Raw genomic sequence first — 18,295 nt, 5'->3', positions numbered from 1 at the left:
TGAGAAGCAATTTGCTTCTCCAGCATGGGGTCTGGCATGGATTCACATGCTCATGAATATTCCCCGTCGTCAGGCTGGTAATCCTCGGTAAAGAAAAAATCAGTATCAGTTTCGTTTCTGATCTGTCTTTCTTAGTAGTTACCAATCACTGATCTCTGGGTCATACTGCCCCCAGCCAAAGACTGCCCTCTCCCTAAGCCCCACCTCTGGCAGCCATCCTCAGATTTTTACCGCACGCTCAAGTGTGGGAGTCCTCGTGCTTTAGCTCTCGAGTTTTTGCTGCGTTTTTGCGCTTTTTCAGGAGATTTTCTAATTTTTTCGGTTTAATCGAGCCTCAAGCTTCACTGTTTCTACTTCCGATAACGGGGACCCGTTTCAGAATTTTTCTACGCCCCTCAAGGGTGAATTTTTCGTTGAGTTTACGCTTCTTGGAGGATTCCGGAAGATCGGCGGCCTACCTCAATGGACATGGCCCAGGACAATGGAAGCTCGACACCCGGATCCAAGCTGTTCAGGTGCTGCCCTGGATGCGGATTACAAAACGTTTTCAAGGAGGACGAGCATTCGCAATGTCTCTACTGCCTTCATGAGGACAAGACGCACGTGGAGAAGGAAAGTCTGAGCGGGCTTCTAAGTCCTGTGAGGGCGCCCTGGTGACGGGGGCCCAACAGAAGGCCAAGCACCGCGAGTCAGCGGGCACTGGGAGCGCTGAAAGTTCGGGCTCTTCGGCTGCCAGGCAGGGTGCGACTTCCCCGGCACGTTCAACCACGAGCCAGCGCTCTGGTTCGGGGAAGAGGAAGTCCGAGAACCCGGGTAAGCTGCTGGAGCGGCCCCGGTCGATCTCGGAGGGGGAGCGAGGCGCTGACCCTCCCCCCAAGGCGAAGGCCCAGGACGCACCTAAGGTGGTGAGGGCTTTGATCCAGCCGGCAAAGGCCTCTATCGAAGTGTTCGCTGCGACCCTGGCGAAGCCGGCTGAGACTACGCCAGTGGAAACGGCCTCTGGGCCCAGAGTATCCATGCCACCGCGGAGGGAATCCTCTTTCCAGTCCATCGTTAAGACCCCCGTGAAGTCCCCGGCGGAAAAAGAGGGGGGGGGCGGTGGCCATTACAGACTCGGAATCAGCCTCTGAGGAGGATCTGGTGGAAACCGAGAAGAGCCTCAACGAGAGGTTCATAGGCCTCAACGAAAGGTTCGAGAAGGTTCGATCCCAGGGGATGGTCCCCGCTGACGTGAAGATAGCGACGATAGCGACGAAGAGGGCCCAGTGAAGCGGCCAGCCCGTCCGTCGCAGCCATTACCCGAGCCCCAGGATAGCTCGGTGGCCATTTTGTTGGCGATCCAATCCTTATGTACCGAGATAAGGACGAGATTACCACGGACCCCGATGGAGGATCCAGAACTAGGCCCGTCGGGAAACCCTCCGAACAAGCGGAGGAGAGTCCACCCCTCTCTGCCCTTCGTGCCCGTCAGGCCTGTGGACCCCTCATCCCCCTCGCCAGACCCTAGAGAGAATACGGCGACGGATACAGCGACGGGGACGGACGACGACGACAGCGGCGATGACACAACAGACATCCCGTCATGGCCCCCCCTCTGGCTCCAGCCGACGAAATTGGATCCTTTCACGCCATGATAACCAGGGCATCCGAGCTCTTCCAGCTCTACCCTGAAGAACAAAAAAAGGAAGGGTTTCTTTACCAGCGACGAGAGGCCAAGAGGAAGACGGTACTTGCGGTGCCTTTGCTCGCCGACATCTGGGACGAGGGGCTTGCTATCCTCAAGAACCCTTCCACGGCACCCGCCAAGAGGGACAGGTACGAGAAGAAGTACCGAGTCCCCGATGCCGCCCCCTTGTGCTTCAGGGCCCAGCCCACGCCGGACTCTGTCGTCTCGTCAGCGGCCAAGAAGAAAGCAGCGGGTGCGGCGGCTTTAACTTCCACTTCCCCGCCAGACAGCGAGGGCAAGAAGTTGGACTCCATGGGACGACGAGTCATCTCGTCGGCGGCGGCGACGACGATTAAGGCGGCCAATGCCTTAGCGATCGTGGCCCGCTATGACAGGGAGCTCTGGTTCAAGATAGCTCCCCTGCTAGACTTCCTACCTGACAATAAGAGGGCGGAGGCCCTACAAATTCTGCAGGCGATCCAATCCTTTGTTGGCGATCCAATCCTTATTCTGCAGGCGATCCAATCCTTGGCGTCAGGATCACCCCATAACGGTGGCAACGCACATTGCCGATACTGGATTTCGCCAACTGGGCAACGGAGTTTGCCTCCGACGACGAGGATGGCTCAAGGCGACGGACTTTCACCAGGACGTCCAGACCAGAGTGTTGGATATGCCGTTCGACGGCAACAACCTTTTTGTTAAGACGGTGGACGAGTCGCTCCAGGCCATCAAGACCGACTTGGAGACGGCCCAGGCCCTAGCGGTACTTCAACAACGACGGCCCTTTCGGAACTCCGGAGGCAGACAGGGTGCTCTTCCACATACCGCCAGGCGGCCCGCTCCTCGTCCCAGGAGGCCTACAGAGGTCGCGGCAAGCAAGGGGGATCCCGCCGTCGTCAAGGAGACCAAGGCGGCAAGGCCTCCTCCAAGCAAGACTGAACCGGCCGTGGCGTCGGGCCCCCACCAAAGCACCCCTGTGGGAGGCCGGCTGACGAAGTTCATCAGCGTGTGGGAGTCCATCTCCACTGACGTTGGGTGCTGGACACCCTGGCCAATGGGCACTCGCTGGAATTCCAAAAGAAGTGTCCTCGCATTCCTCCCGTGGCCAGGAAGGAGAATCGCGTTCCTCAACTGCTGTTGGAGGTAAGGGCGATGCTCAAGAAAGGTGCCATCGAGCTCGTCCCCAGGAGGCTCCGGGGCTCTGGAGTATACTCAAGGTACTTCCTCGTCAGAAAGAAGACAGGCGGTTGGCGTCCCATCCTGGACCTGCGTCGGTTAAACAAGTACATCAAGGTGCAGAAATTCAGGATGGTCACCCTCCAGCATGTGCTGGGACAGCTGGAGGAGGGCGACTTCCTATCGTCGTTGGACCTGGAGGATGCTTACTTCCACATCCCCATTCTAAAAGGACACAAAGTTTCTCAGGTTCGTGGTTCAGGGACTCCACTACCAATTCAGAGCCCTGCCGTTCGGATTAAAGTCGGCATCCAGGGTATTCACCAAGTGCCTGGCAACAGTGGCGGCTGCGCCTGCAGGGGGGATCCACGTCTACCCCTACCTGGATGACTGGCTAATCCGGTCAAGGACAAGAGAACTCGCTCACGGAACTGGGATTCGCTATCAACTACCCCAAATCCCGCCTGGTTCCGTCGCAAGTAGCACTGTTTCTGGGAGCGAAGCTCGATACAGTGAGGCAATTGGCCTCCCCGTCGGAGGAGAGGATGAAGGCCATTCTGGGCAAGGTGTGGTGCCTGCTAGCCACGGACGTGGCCAGGGTGAGGTCCATCAAGTCCCTCCTCGGGATGATGTCCTCATGCATCTATCTTGTACCCCTTTGCAGACTTCGATGCGTCTGATATAGGAGTTCCTCGACGCCCGCTGGTTTCAGGCTACGGGCTGCTTCGAAGACAGGATCCCTCTCGACGAGGAGTTCCGTCGGGCGATCCTATGGTGGGGTACCCGTGCGCACCTCACTACAGGCACAGACTTTCAGACCCTGGCGTTTCAGGAGACGGTGACGACGGACGCCTCTCTGGAGGGTTGGGGGGCCCACACCGGAGATCTCCACGCAAGAGGCCTTTGGCTCCCGGAGGAGAGGTCTCTCCACATGAACATTATGGAGCTCCGAGCAGTGTTCTTGGCGCTCAAGTCGTTCCTTCCGTCCCTCAAGGACAAAGTGGTGAGGATCTTCACCGACAACACCACCACTATGTTCTACATACGGAAGCAGGGAGGCACCAGATCCCCAGCCCTATCCAAGGAGGCCCAGGATCTGTGGCACTGGGCTGTCACCCAGGGGATGTTTCTGGTTCCCTTCCACTTGGCAGGAATAAAAAACACCATCGCCGACTCACTCAGCAGGGAGCTGCGCTCGTGCCACGAGTGGGAACTACGTCAGGACCAGGTGAATCGGCTCTTTCGACGATGGGGCAAACCCCAGATCGACCTCTGTGCGACAGCGACGAACTCCAAGTGCCAGAGGTTCGCCAGCAGGTTCCCGCAGCCGAGGAGCATGGGCGATGCTTTCTCGTTCCCTTGGGGCGGCCTGTTTCTATACGCGTTCCCTCCGTTTCCGTTGCTGCTCCGCCTCATCAACCAGCTCAAGAAGTCCAGGTGCAGAATGATCCTCGTTGCACCGGCGTGGCCGAGGCAGATCTGGTTCCCAGACCTTCTGGACTTGTCAACGTCCCCACCAGTCAAGCTGCCGGCAGACGCGGATCTTCTCTCCAGAGAAGGAGGCGTCATTCTTCATCACGACCCGGAGTCGCTGAACCTGCAGGCCTGGCTCCTGCAGCACTAGAGTTTGGAGGGTACGATATCCCGGCTGACTGCAGAGAGGTTCTTGCAAAAGCCAGTGCGTCCTCAACTCTCAAGTGTTACGGTCATAAGTGGAAGAGGTTCTCGGTCTGGTGCCGTGCACAGAAGATGAACCCTCCCTCTGCGGATTACGGCCCCTCAAGTACTGCCGTACCTATTGTCGCTGGCCAAAGCTGGACTGGCTCACACCTCCATCAAAATACATCTGGCTGCCATCTCCCGATATACCAGGACTACGGGACGGGCGTCCATGTGGTCTAATCGCATGGTGAAGGAATTTATGAAGGGCCTATTCCGATCGTTCCCGCCGGTGAAGGCTCCTGCCCCGGCGTGGGAGCTTAATGTGGTGCTGACCAGGCTCATGGGGGCCCCATTCGAGCCTGTGCATTCGGCGCCTTTGAAGTTCCTGTCATGGAAGACAGCGTTCCTAGTGGCCATCACCTCCGCACGACGAGTGGGAGAGATCCAGGCCCTATCTTGTAAGCCTCCATACTTGACTTTTCATGACACGAGGGTGGTGCTGAGAAAGCACCCCTCCTTCATGCCCAAGGTGCCGTCGGACTTCCACCTCAACGAGCCCTTGGTGTTACCAGTTTTCTTCCCGTCGCCTTCGACGCCGGCCGAGAGGACTTTGCACTCACTGGATGTAGTTAGAGCGCTGAAGTTCTACGTGGACCGCACGAAGAGTTTTCAGAAGACATCACAGCTGTTTGAACTTTGGGTCTGTGAATCAAGGGAAGGCTCTCTCGAAGACTTCCATTTCCAGATGGCTCTCCGGCTGCATCATGCACTGTCACCGGTTGGCAAACCGACCGCTGCCCGGCCGTCCGAGAGCCCATTCGACCAGAGCAATCGCTGCTACCACGGCGTTCCTGTCTGGTGTGCCCCTGCTGGACATCTGCAAGGCTGCTACGTGGAGGTCGATGCACACCTTCACAAGATTCTACTGCGTCGATCGGGACTCCAGGGAGGAGTCCAGGGTCGGCCAAGCAGTGCTGCGCAACCTGTTTGCCTAAGGTGAGCCTGGTGAGGAGGTAAGAATTGCTTAATGTTGAGTTTTGGATGTAATGCTTAATGTTGAGCCTTTGCCACCTCCCGTGGTTGTGCATGTGTGTACTGCTATGTATTCTTTTATTCATGAGCATGTGAATCCATGCCAGACCCCATGCTGGAGAAGGAACAAGTTACTTACCTGTAACTGTTGTTCTCCAGCATGGGTCTGGCATGGATTCACATGCGAACCCTCCCGCCTACCCCTCTGCGGCTCTTCACTTGGTCATACTGCCACTTTGCGTGCTACCAAATCTGAGGATGGCTGCCAGAGGCGGGGCTTAGGGAGAGGGCAGTCATTGGCTGGGGGCAGTATGACCCAGAGATCAGTGATTGGTTACTACTAAGAAAGACAGATCAGAAACGAAACTGATACTGATTTTTTCTTTACCGAGGATTCCCAGCCTGACAACGGGGAATATTCATGAGCATGTGAATCCATGCCAGACCCATGCTGGAGAACAACAGTTACAGGTAAGTAACTTGTTCCTTCCGCATTTTGTATGTGTTTTAGTTTTTTTTTTTTTAGAAGTCGTTCAGGTATACCCAAGTATAGGCTATTGGCGTAGTCTACTCTGGACATGACAAGAGCAATGATGATGGTGGTTGTTTTGTCGGCAAATGATAGGAACGGTAGGATTCTTTTTGCTGCACGCAGGAGAAAGAAGAATTTCTTGAGTATAGTGTTTACTTGTGGCTCTAGGGAAAGATTGTTGTGCATCAGGACCCCCAGGTTTTTCACAATCGGCGATGGTGCTGGGGTTGTATCGAGTTCCCTTGATCAAGGGATGATGTGGTTGTCTATTCCAATTTTTGTGACGATCATTATTTCTGTTTTGCCTGGGTTGATTTTGAAGTAGAGTTCATCCAGTTGAATACATCACGAAGGCAGTTCTCTAGCATTGATTTTTTTCTTGAGTGTCTTGTGTTTTGAAGCTTATATGTGTGTCGTCTGCATAGTTGTAGCAGGTGCGGCCGTGACATTTGATGATTTTGATTAGTGGAGACAGGTAGATGTTGACTAACAGCGTGGAGAAGGATGATCCTTGTGGTACTCCACATGTGGAGTCTCTTTGGATTGATTTGAAAGGTTTCATCCATATAGTTTCAGTTCTGCTTGTTAGGAAGGATTTGGTCCACAGTAGGGTGGTATCGGTTATTCCAAGTCCTTCTAATCTCGTTATGAGGATGTCGTGATTAACTGTGTCATGCTGCGGATAGGTCTAGAAGTATCAAGGCAGTACTGTTGTCCGAGTCTGCCTTTGTTTTTAGGTCGTCCAATATTAAGAGGACAGCTGATTCCGTTCCTCTCATTGGTCTGAAAAAAACTTGTGCCTGGTCTAGTAGGCAGTGTACTTCTATGAATTCTTGGGTTGTTTTGTATATGTATTTCGAGGGGTTCGGGTCCTCCAACGTATTCCATATCTATGACCGTAATCACCACAGCTGTGCTGCTTCGGAAAATCGTCTGCGTCGATGACGTTGATACGCCGCCCTCGAGGACCTCCTCCGATGGCCGACGTCACTGGATGTTATAAGTAGGACGCACGACGCCCGTAGCCTCAGTTCTATTTTTTCTGTGAACGTGTTCGCTTCGGAGACTGTGGGTCCAAGATGTCGGTAATGGACTCGCACAATGCCTGCCTCTGGTGCCTCGGGGAGGCCCATGACACGGTTGACTGTGTCGACTGCCAGTCGCTCACGTCGAAAGCCTTGTAGGCGAGCGCAAGAAGTTGTTATCAGTAGGTGAGGTGTCCAAGCCACGGAAGTCTAGGTCTGCGGGGCTTTTGACAGACGATTCGAGGGACGACTCTCCGCTTCGTCGTCGGAAGTCCAGTGGGTCTCGGTCCCGGCGTTGGTCCCGCCACTCCTCTGCCTCTTCGAGGCCCTCCCGGAAGCGATGTCATCGGTCGCCTTCCCTGTCCTCATCCGAGGACTCCCCCCGTCGGCGGGTCGCTTACCCTACCAAGCATGCGACGCCGGAGGAATGGGCTTCCTTCGGGAAGAAAATGTTGGCGATTCTCGAATCGCAGGGCACTGGTCCGTCCGCGCCTCCGAGTGGGGTCGGTCGTGATCGGTCGAGAGACACCGCTCGCACGCCTTCGGGCTCGGGTGGTCGGCACGATTCGCGGGAGAGGTCCCGCTCAGACAAGGGGAATCGTTCTCGTCATGCCCGTTCCAGGTCCCGGTCCTCGACGCTCTCGAGACCGTGTGCACCTGTGGTGTCTTCGAGGAATATGTTGACGCCGGTGGTGCCGAGGTCCTCGATGGACTCTTTCGAGGCCCCGCCTCCGATGAAGTCGTTGACGCCATTGGCGCCCAGGCTTTCAAGGGACACGCTCGGGGCTCCGGCCTCGAGGACTGTGTCGACATCATCGATGCTGTCGGCGCCGCATTCGGCGTCGACGCCGATTTACTTGACGCCCTCGATGCCTTTCGGGGCTGTTACGATGGGGGTTCCCCGGGCTCGGTGGAACCACCTAGAAAGGCTCTGGCAAAGGTCAAGCATGGCTTTATTCCATATTCTGTGCCTTCTTACCGCCAGCTTGAGTTTATTTCAGAGGAGGATGAGGGCTCTGATGATGGCATGGTTCCGGATACGGTGCCGGACGAGATTCTCTCGGGCCATAGCCAAATTGAGGACATGGGGCAGTCCCTGCACGATGCCAGTGTGCTGGACACCTCTCCAGAGGTGGAGTTTTGTAGGCCTGAGCCTGGCACTAATGCCGACTCCTCGTACCGGCGCCTTATGTCCAGGGTCACCGAGTACTTGGGTTGGTCTGCTCCCCCAGGGGATTTTCTTCAGGATGACCCTACGGATATCCTCGACCAAGGTCCACCAACTGACGCGGTATTGCCGTTCCATATGGCTCTAGAGAGGAGGGTGGCGGCGGCTTGCGCTGCTCCGGAGAGTCTCCCAGCAGTGGGAAAGTGTTTACCGCGAAAATACCGCCCAGCCAGTAGCGACCCCTGCTACTTGACCAAGCACCCCACTCCGGAGAGTTTGGTGGTGCAGGCGGCTACGGCCCCAGCAAAGCAGGCGTTGTATCCTACCATCTCTCCTGATGGGGACGACAAGCGTTTTGACGGCTGGGCGAAGAAAGTGTTTTCTTCAGGGGGTATGGCTTTTCAGGCGGCCATCTCCGTTTGTGCCTTGTCACGTTTCATGCACACTCTGTGGAACTGTGTTTCCTTAGTGGCTGAACATATTCCCAAAGGGGACGAACGGGGTGGTTTCCTTGCCATGGTTCACGATGGCAAGGATGCCATGAGTGAGGCCGTTCAGTCGGGTTTGGACATGGCAGATTGCGTCAGCCGGTCCATGGCGGCGAGCACCGTGATACGCAGGTTTGCGTGGTTGCGGAAGTCGGGGTTTGCTCCTGATGTGCAGGCCCGTCTCTTCAACATGCCCTTTGACAGGGAACATCTTTTTGGCAGCAAGGCTGACGAGAGCCTTGAGAGGTTGCAGACCTCCAAAGCTGCAGCGAAGTCGTTGGGCCCTGAAGTTTGCCAACCTCCCTCTTTTCATCCTAGGGGACAGCAATGGAGGGGAGGTACCTTTCGTTATTACTCATCCTTTGGTAAGGCGAGAGGAGCTGCCAGTCAAAGGGGCCACCGTAGGAGTGCCAGAGGTGGAAAAGAAGGTACTCGAGGTGCAAAGGCCGCTCGGGCTGTTGACTCTTTGCCCTCAGGCAACGCCGTAGCCGCTTCAGCTCAGTACTGAGGCCATGTCCCATGGCTCGCCGGTTGGGGGAAGGCTGGCGCAGCATCTTGCAGAGTGGCGCGCCATTACTTCAGATGTGTGGGTTCTGGAGATCATAACCCACGGCTACTGTCTTCCTTTCCGGCAGAGGCCTCAAGACAATCCACCTGGGAATCTCTCTTTGAAGAGTCCGGATCCGCTCCTTCCGCAGGAAATTCAATCCCTGCTGGAGAAAGGCGCCATAGAACTGGTGCCTGTAGCGGAGAGGAACAAGGGATGGTATTTCCCTTATTTTTTGATTTCCAAGAAAGACGGGTGATTGAGACCCATCATCGACTTGCGCGGTTTGAACAAACTCCTCAGGAAGGACATGTTCAAGATGGTTACTCTCTCAAGTCCTCCAGGCCCTTCAACCTTAGGACTGGTTGGTGTCTCTCGACCTCAAGGACGCTTATTTTCATGTGCCGATCTATCCAAAGCACAAGAAGTACCTGAGGTTCGCGGTTGGCTACTCGCGTTTTCACTTTCGGTTCCTGCCGTTTGGATTGACCTCCGCCCCGAGGGTCTTCACCAAGCTCATGGTAGTGGTGGCAGCGCACCTCAGGAAAGGCGGGATTCACGTCTACCCCTACCTGGATGATTGGTTGATCAGGGCGCGCTCTCCCGAGCAAGTCCTGGATCATCTGTCCGTTACCTGCCACTCCCTCCACAAGCTGGGCTTCTCTCTCAACTTAAAGAAGTCCCATTTGACACCGACTCAGAGGCTCCAGTACATCGGAGCAGTGCTCGACACGTCCCTGGGGCAGTGTTTTCCTCCCCAGGTGAGGGCTCATCACATTCAGCAGATGGTGCACAAGTTTCAGCTTGCCCAGAGTCTCCCAGCGTTCGAGTTCTTGAGATTGCTCGGCCTCATGGCATCCTGCATTCTTCTGGTGCCAGAGGCCAGGTTGCGCATGATATCTTTGCAATGGGCACTCAAGCTCCAGTGGTCTCAGTTCTCCGACAGGATGTCAGACCCTGTTCATGTGCCGTCCTCGGTCACCCAGGACCTTCTGTGGTGGGCCGTCGAAGACAATCTGATGAAGGGGGCTCCATTTTGGCTACCGTGGCCGGAGGTGACGATCGTGACGGACGCATCCCTCACAGGATGGGGCGCTCATGCCAACGAGTTGACAGTCAGCAGTCGTTGGTCTCCGTCGGAGTCCAGACTCCATGTCAATCTGTTGGAGCTGAGGGCCATCAGGCTAGCCCTGAAGGCTTTTCTGCCGACTGTGCGAGGGAAGAATGTCCTGATCCTGACGGACAACACGGTGGCCATGCACTACCTCAACAAAAAGGTGGGCAGGGTCACTTCCTCTGTGCAGGGAGGCGATGCAGCTCTAGTTCTGGGCCATCCAGCAGGAAGTTTCGATCTCAGCAGTTCATCTGGCCGGAGACAAAAATGAGGCGACGGACGCTCTGAGCAGGCAGAGCGCGATCTCTCACGAGTGGGAGTTGGCTCAGGAGATTCTCCTGGAGATCTTTGCCATTTGGGGGACCCCTCAAGTGGATCTCTTCGCCTCCAGTGTCAACCGGAAGTGCAAGAGGTTCTGCTCGTGGGAATTACCTCCAAAAGGAGCCTTAGGAGACGCGTTCGTGGTGGAGTGGTCATTCCCACTGCTGTACGCGTTTCCTCCAGTCCCCGTCATCCCGCAAGTACTGCAGAGGTTACGGAGGTTCGGTTCCCGGATGACCCTCATTGCTCCGGAGGACATGGTATCCGGACCTTCTCGACTTGTCCATCTGCCCTCCACGTCGTCTTCCCTACTGAGACGATCTGCTCTCACGGGACGGGGGTCAGGTTCTCCATCTGAGGTCAGATTCCTCAACCTTCACGCTTGGTTTCTGAAAGGTTTAGGTATAAGGATTGGGACCTCCCTGAAGACGTGATGGAGGTGTTGCTCTCAGCCAGACGGCCAGCAACAAAGTCCCTGTACCGTTGGCGTAAGTTCTGCGACTGGTGCAGGGTTAAGAATGTGGATCCTTTTGCATGTGACATTCCCATGGTACTGTCTTTTTTGCTTTCCTTAGCCCACAGGGGCTTGCAAGTGGGTACCGTTTAAAGGTTACCTGGCGGCGCTGTCGATATTTAAGCGCTCGTCTGACGAGTGTTCCTATTTTAAAATTCCTTTAATTTCTCAGTTTCTGAAAAGGCTCACTAATGTGTTCCCTCCGTCACCTTTCCAGGTGCCCGGTTGAGATTTGAACCTTGTTCTCAAGTTTCTGATGGGTGCTCTGTTTGAGCCTTTGCATTCATGCCCTTTGAGACTGTTAACTCTTAAAACTGTATTTTTGGTTGCGGTTACTTCCGCTCGCAGAGTGAGTGAGTTACAGGCACTTTCAGTTAAGCCACCCTTCACTGTGTTTCATAAGGACAGGGTTGTCCTTAGAGTTCGTCCTTCCTTTCTTCCGAAGGGGGTGTTGGAATTTCCTTTAGGCCAGAAGGTCCGGCGTTTTATCCTCCTCCACTTCCTGGTAAGGAAGAGGAGAGGCTCCATAGGCTTGATCCTAGGAGAGCGTTAAGCTTTTATATTTCACGCATGTCCCGGGTCAGAGTGGTCGATCAACTCTTCATTGGTTACGATGGAAAGCGTTTGGGACAAGCTGTGACGAAACAGACTTTGTCTCGCTGGATTATTTTGGCTAACTCTGAGTGTTACCGCTTGGCGGGTAAGGACCCACCGGTCGGCTTACGGGCCCATTCTACCAAGGGTATGGCTGCCTCTACTGCCCTACCGAGGGGTGCTCCTATTCGTAACATCTGTGATGCAGCCACCTGTGCTTCGGTACATACTTTTGTACGTCACTACTCCCTCAATTCCATCCGGGGGCAGGATCTGGCCTTTGGCAAGGCGGTCCTTTACTCCGCAATTTGATTGGGCATTGTATATGTCTGTTTTCTAAATTCTTTTCCCACCTCCTTGCATTGGTACTGCTTTGGGAGTCTGTCATAGATATGGAATACGTCGGAGGACCCAATCCCCTCGAAGAACAAGTTACTCTTACCTGGTAATGTTCTTTCGATGGGATTGTCCGACGACGTATTCCATATCGCTCCCTGCCTGCCTTCCCCACTACAGAATTTCTTATGCGATTGCAGCTTACGTTTCCGCAAGGCTTTGTGTGTCAGGCTGGCAGAAGAATGGTGCCACACGTTCTGGGGAAAAAACTACAACTGAGGCTATGGGCGTCGTGCCTCCTACTTAAAACATCCAGTGACGTCGGCCGTCGGAGGAGGTCCTCGAAGGCGGCTCATCGACGCAGGACGCAGACGCCAAAGATTTTCCGAAGCAGCACAGCTGTGGTGATTACTGTCATAGATATGGAATACGTTGTCGGACCATCCCATCGAAAGAATGTTACCAGGTAAGAGAGTAACTTGTTTCGAGCAATTTGGCTGTGTATGGGATGTTAGAGAGGGGTCTGTAGTTGGAGAGATCCTCTACGGATCCCGCTGTCTCTTTGAGTAGTGGCCTGATGTACGCTGATTTGAAGGATTGTGGCACTTTTTTTTTCTTTTTTTTTTGATTTAGTTGAAATGCATCAACCTTTCAATATTTGTATACAAAATGATTCCAAAATGTTTAAAAGTTCTTACAAATTAATTCATTATCATTTCATTGTCATTTTCACTTAAGCAATAGATTTGAGAACCCATCAACAATAAGCCATTGGCAATTAGGTGATATAACAATTACAGGGTTGGATGTTAAGGGAGATATAACATTGCTTATCAACAACAAAAGTTGGCAATCAGGTAGTATAACAATTACAAAATGTGTTATTAAGGGAGATGCAATATTGCTCACACCTATGGCTCTCAAAGCACCAAATGAGTGTACCAAAACAACCATGATTAAATTCTGAATACATTCTCCTTTCGCCTCCCATTGTAATAGATATAATACCTGTCACAAGATTACTTGATGTATGAATGGTAGACTTAATCTTATTTCTTAATTAGTCTCAGCCACTACATTCTCTTATTATCAACTGGTATAGTGAAATGGTTAGGTTCTCACATTATTTGAGTTGCAGAAATTTAGAGATTTAATAAAATGATGAGTGGCTATGCGAATGCTCATTGATGGTGTAGACCGAACAGTGGGCCATCTACATTCTGGCAACATATTACTAAAGTACGCCAAATGCTTATGAAAATGCATGACTCTTAATTGAATTAATGCCTGGCATTTCACTAGTAGATGTTCCATTGTTTCTTTTTCTATTGGAACCATGCGAAAACGGCAAAAGGTTTGAGTCCTACTGATCATTTTGCGTTCGGCCAACAGATCTCGCGTTGGCCATAAATTTAAACGCATCCACATTATAGACTGCCTTAATTCTGGTGAGGGTGCCCTACTTAGATAAGGTTCCATAGATCTATACCCTTTTTCACCACAAGTGTCAGTGTGGAAATGTGCATACAATGAGCATAGCTTATTAGTTTCAATCCAGTCAAGTTGGTAAATTTAGCATTTTGCTCTTTCTGGATTAGTAAGAAGAACTTCTATTGAGACTTCTGCATTCGCCAAGATTTTCATTATGTGACTTGTCCATTCATGAGCGAAGTTGTGTTGAGAGAAGAACATGTACGTTGATATCTTTCTTAAGACATTGTCTGCATTCGTTGAGTTTAAACAATTTCGAAATAGGGCACACAGGTGCCAATTATACAAAGGCAGTTAAAGAGATTAATCCCAGCTCATATCGCAGCCAGGGTCCTGGCACAGATTGCGGGAGATAAATAACTTTATGCCAATATTTGGCCTCAGGTTTATTAAGAGCTGCATTTGGAGTGATAGATTTAGTTTCAAGACCATATAAGAGTGTTGGAATAACTTTTTGGTTCCAGAAAATTACAGCCGAATTGATGGAAAATTCCCAGTGTGGATTCATCTGGGGTAAACCACAAAATTGCAATCCTAAATATGTATATTCTGTCACAATTTCTACTTTAACATTCTTGATGTTCCAAAACATATGATGCCTCTTAGAATTGTTAGGTGAATAGCTCAAAATGTGTGTTTTCTTGAGATTAATTATCAACTCATAATCTAAATATGATGAAAGAGCAGACAATAGTTTCTGTAGCCCTATGGGTGTTTTCGATATGAGCACTAGATCTGCATACCATAAGGCTTGAATGGGTAAATTAGCCATTTTGGGTGAATCCGAGCAGATGTGCCTAAAGATGTATTTAATATCTTGTATGAAGAAATGAAATATGGCTGGCGCAAGGGTGCATCCTTGCTTTGAGCCCTTTTGTAGTTGCAATTGGTGTTGAAAGCAAACCTGTCCTGTTTAATCTGACTTGGATTGAGGTGTCTGAATGTAGGTTATATATAATGTCACAGAGTCGGTGGGCATTTCGCTAGTATCAGTTTGTTCATAAGTTTGACTATGGAAACTGAATCAAATGCCGAATGTAGGTCGACAAAAGTAAAGAATATAGGTTGTCTTGATGCATGGGCTTAGGCTTTAAGTGCATGAAGGGTTAGCATGTTAATTGAAGTACCCATTCCTGCAACAAACCCAGATTGATGCAGATCTCGTTGCTGGTACTTTTGAGTCCAGATGTTAAAGTCCCTCATGACCAATTTTGTGAATAGTTTTCCGGGGGCATCAAGGAGGGCAATGGGATGATAATTATTTGCTAGTGAGCGATAGCCCTTTTCAAAGATAGGGACGATTAAGGACCTACGCCAGGACAGTGGAAGCATAGTGGTCTTTAGTATGTCTTGAAAGATGTCTTTCAATATAATAGCCCATTGTGTCGGATGCACCTTAAACATACAATTGCTCAGTCCATCAGGTCCTGCGGCTCGAGATCTTGTAGCTTTTGGATTAGTTCATTTATTATTTCCACATTACAGTCAAATCCCAGTGCTGTACTGCTTTTTGTGTGTACCGATATTTTTCAAATCTTTTATCCGCATATAATTTGGTGAAATGGTCACGCCATTGTGATTCTGAAACTCTGTTGACTTCTGCAGATAGCTGTTGGTGAGAGTTCAGTGTGTTGAGCAAATTCCATGTTTGAGCAGAGTTCTTGTTTTGAAGTGATTCGAGGAACCTCTCGCCATCTGTTTGAAAGATATTTGCTTTTCATGCTCGGAGCCAATTTTTATATTTGCATTTGGCTGTTTTGTATGCTGCTTGTTGTTCCTGTGGAGGTAGCAATCAGATGTTCTTTCTTTGCTTTCTGTAATTTGCTCTTACGATTCGTAGTTGTAGATCATAAGTGTATCGATGCTTTATTACAAGCGGGCCCAGGGTTCTCTGGGATTGTATGAGACTGTAGCAACTGCACGTAGGAAACCGAATGGTTAAGCACTTGATGCATGTGTAGATCTTTGTGAAGGGAATTTAATGCCATACCGGACCACCGAAACCGCATTTTTGCATTGTTAATGAGCAGGGTCTGTTTAGACCAATCGCGGTGGATATGTGATGCTGGTTCCTCTTCATGCCAGTTTAGAGCTAGGAGTTGATGATCACTATTTTCTTGATGCATGACATCAAACTTAACTGCACGCTGGAAGAGTTTGTCATTCATGTAGATATAGTAGATGATGCTCGAGGATACTTCTCTCTTCCAAGTGTTTTGAGGCGGAATGTCACCAGGTAGGGCTTCATTTGCCATTCTAAAGTTGCGATCTCTCATATATGTTTCCCATCTTCTTGCATCGTTGTTTTGAGGCTTCCCAGGAGATGTTGAGATGTTAATCATTTCAAATATAGATCTCCAACTATAATTGTATGTTGTATGGCAATTGCGTTTGCTATTATTTCTAGTAGACTGATCAAGGCTTTATAAAAGGCATTTTCTGAGACGCCTGTCGGATTCCGATATATGTTAATTAGTGCTATCTCCTCTTTACCTGTTGACACACTAACCAATTGAAGAAAATTATTTGGTGAGGCCCATAGTTGAAGCGTAATTCCCACACTTGTTTTCACTGCAACTAAGAGGCCATAGGTGGGTCTGCCCCGTGTGTACACCTTTGCTGGGGCTAACAGGACATCGTGATCATCCCATGTTGGAGTGGTTAACAACCAGGTCTCTTGAAGGGCAATTATCTCAAAGTCATTTAGATGATTATTTACTGCTAAATGTAAATGCGTATGGCCCCGGCAATTCCAATTTGCTAAGAAGATTTGTTTTGCTGTCTTGGTCAATAATGGTTATGCAGAAAGTGGACATTGTGATTTGTCTGAGATAGGGCTGCTGTTGTTGCAGTAGGTGCAATGACATGCCGGTATGTAGTTCTTGGTTAGCATTTTACCTTGCTTAGGGTCCTCTGGTTCATCTTGTTGGCAGTTACGCCTCTCAGGATCTTGGGCTACTAGGCAGCCCAGTCTGAATATGTCCATTTTGGCTTTCCATATGGAGTTAAGCACCAAGCCCGATTTGATCTATAGTCTAACTATAGACAAATGATGGTCACATACAAATTCCACCTTATCGATGTCAGTAGAAGAAATATCTTCTAATTCATTGATATCTTCAAATATATTGAGAACACTCGAGTGACATAGATCATATTTTGTAAATGGAGCATTTCGACACTTCATAATCAACATGTGGTAATTTTGCATTGTTTTGTGTGGGATTTTCCTTTGTACTCTTGTGTCCCCTTGCTTTGGATTCTGAGTTTTATCTCATACCAAGCTCCATGACTTATTGGTACATTCCATGAGTGAATCTGCTTGCCAGGTTACTTTAGAGCATAACCGTGATGAGATGTCTGCAGCTCCTATATTTTTTCATGCTACATTGATCAGTAGTTGATAGATTATCTTGTGACATCATGGGTTTGGTCGCTGCCTTTTTTAGTATATCGCTTGTCATCATCTTGGCTGTCGTAGTGTTTCTTTGCTTTTTGTACTTTCTTTTTGTATGCGCGGTTATGTTGGAGGAATTTCAGCTTTTTCGTAGTGTCGGTTTCTTTCCTCCAGTGTCGTTCTAGTCTTTGGTTTTTCCTTTTCATGGTGCTGAGTAGTGGGGTGTACCATTTTGCCATTGCTCTTTTATGAGAGGGAGTGAAAGGTTTTTCCTTGGCGATGTTGTCAATGGTTGTTACAATCCAGGTATGGAGCAGGGAAGATAGCTCAGCGGCAACGTGTTCGACTTGGAAACAAGATAACATGAAGCAACACAGGTTCGAACCCGGGTCCGCGCTTCGAACCTCTGGGTATTAAGCGCGTTATAAATACGCAACTTAGAGACATATTCCTGTAACAGCGCCTCGTTGCCCATGGGCTGTGTGAGTGCTTTAAAAATGCAAATAAATAAAATAAACAGGGCTACTTATTTGTCCAGGTCAGTTTCTTCCATAAATGTTGGGCACGGTTTGCTGTGCTCCAGGAGTTCAGTTAGGTTGGACTTTTTGATGGTTCTCCAGTTTCTTTTCATGGTGGTCAGTGGTTTGTCTTGTTGCTCGTTTACTGGAGCAGTCATTGTAATTACGAAGGGAATGATGAGGCGGTCGCTCCAGAGTATTTGAATTGGGGGTGCCGTGGTAATGAGTTTTTTGTTCGCGGAGATTGCGTCAAGTGTGTGCCCTGCCGAGTGGGTTGCTCCTTTGACTAGTTGTTGTAAATTCATTGCTGGTGAGATTTTTGTGTGGTTTCTTCATCGAACCAGATGTTGACATCTCAGTGGACGATAAAGTGATTGATTGATGGCTAGGATGGTGATTGCTTCGGTGAGGGGCGTCTACAAAGGTTGCATCATAGGTTGGTGGTCTGTATATCAATATGAATTTCAGGTTGGTTTTGTGGTTTACCGATAGGCGAAGGATTAAGTATTTGCATTTATCGATGTTTAGTGGGTCTTCCAATTTGATAGCAAGGTGTTCCTTGTGGATGATTGCCAATCCCCCCTCTTTTGGTTTTTCTGTTTGCTTGGATGCATTTGAAGTTTACCGACAGGCAGTTGTTAAATGGATAGGAGGGTTTGAATTGCTCATTCAATGTATGCCTTGCAACATTTCTTTATTGTGCACTGTACT

The 18,295-nt window shown here is 50.3% G+C and overlaps 1 protein-coding gene across 2 annotated transcripts in view; it reads left to right on the top strand.

Annotated features, from left to right (window-relative positions):
* Positions 1–18,295, top strand: part of LUC7L3 (LUC7 like 3 pre-mRNA splicing factor) — a 986,884-nt gene that overhangs the window by 237,312 nt on the left and 731,277 nt on the right. The gene's annotated exons all lie outside the window — the stretch shown is intronic.

Source organism: Ambystoma mexicanum, chromosome 3q (genome assembly GCF_040938575.1).
Source record: "Ambystoma mexicanum isolate Mex_15411 chromosome 3q, UKY_AmexF1_1, whole genome shotgun sequence".
Taxonomy (NCBI): Eukaryota; Metazoa; Chordata; class Amphibia; order Caudata; family Ambystomatidae; genus Ambystoma; species Ambystoma mexicanum.
The sequence above is the reverse complement of the archived record's forward strand: the minus strand, read 5'-3'. Positions and strand labels throughout refer to the sequence as shown.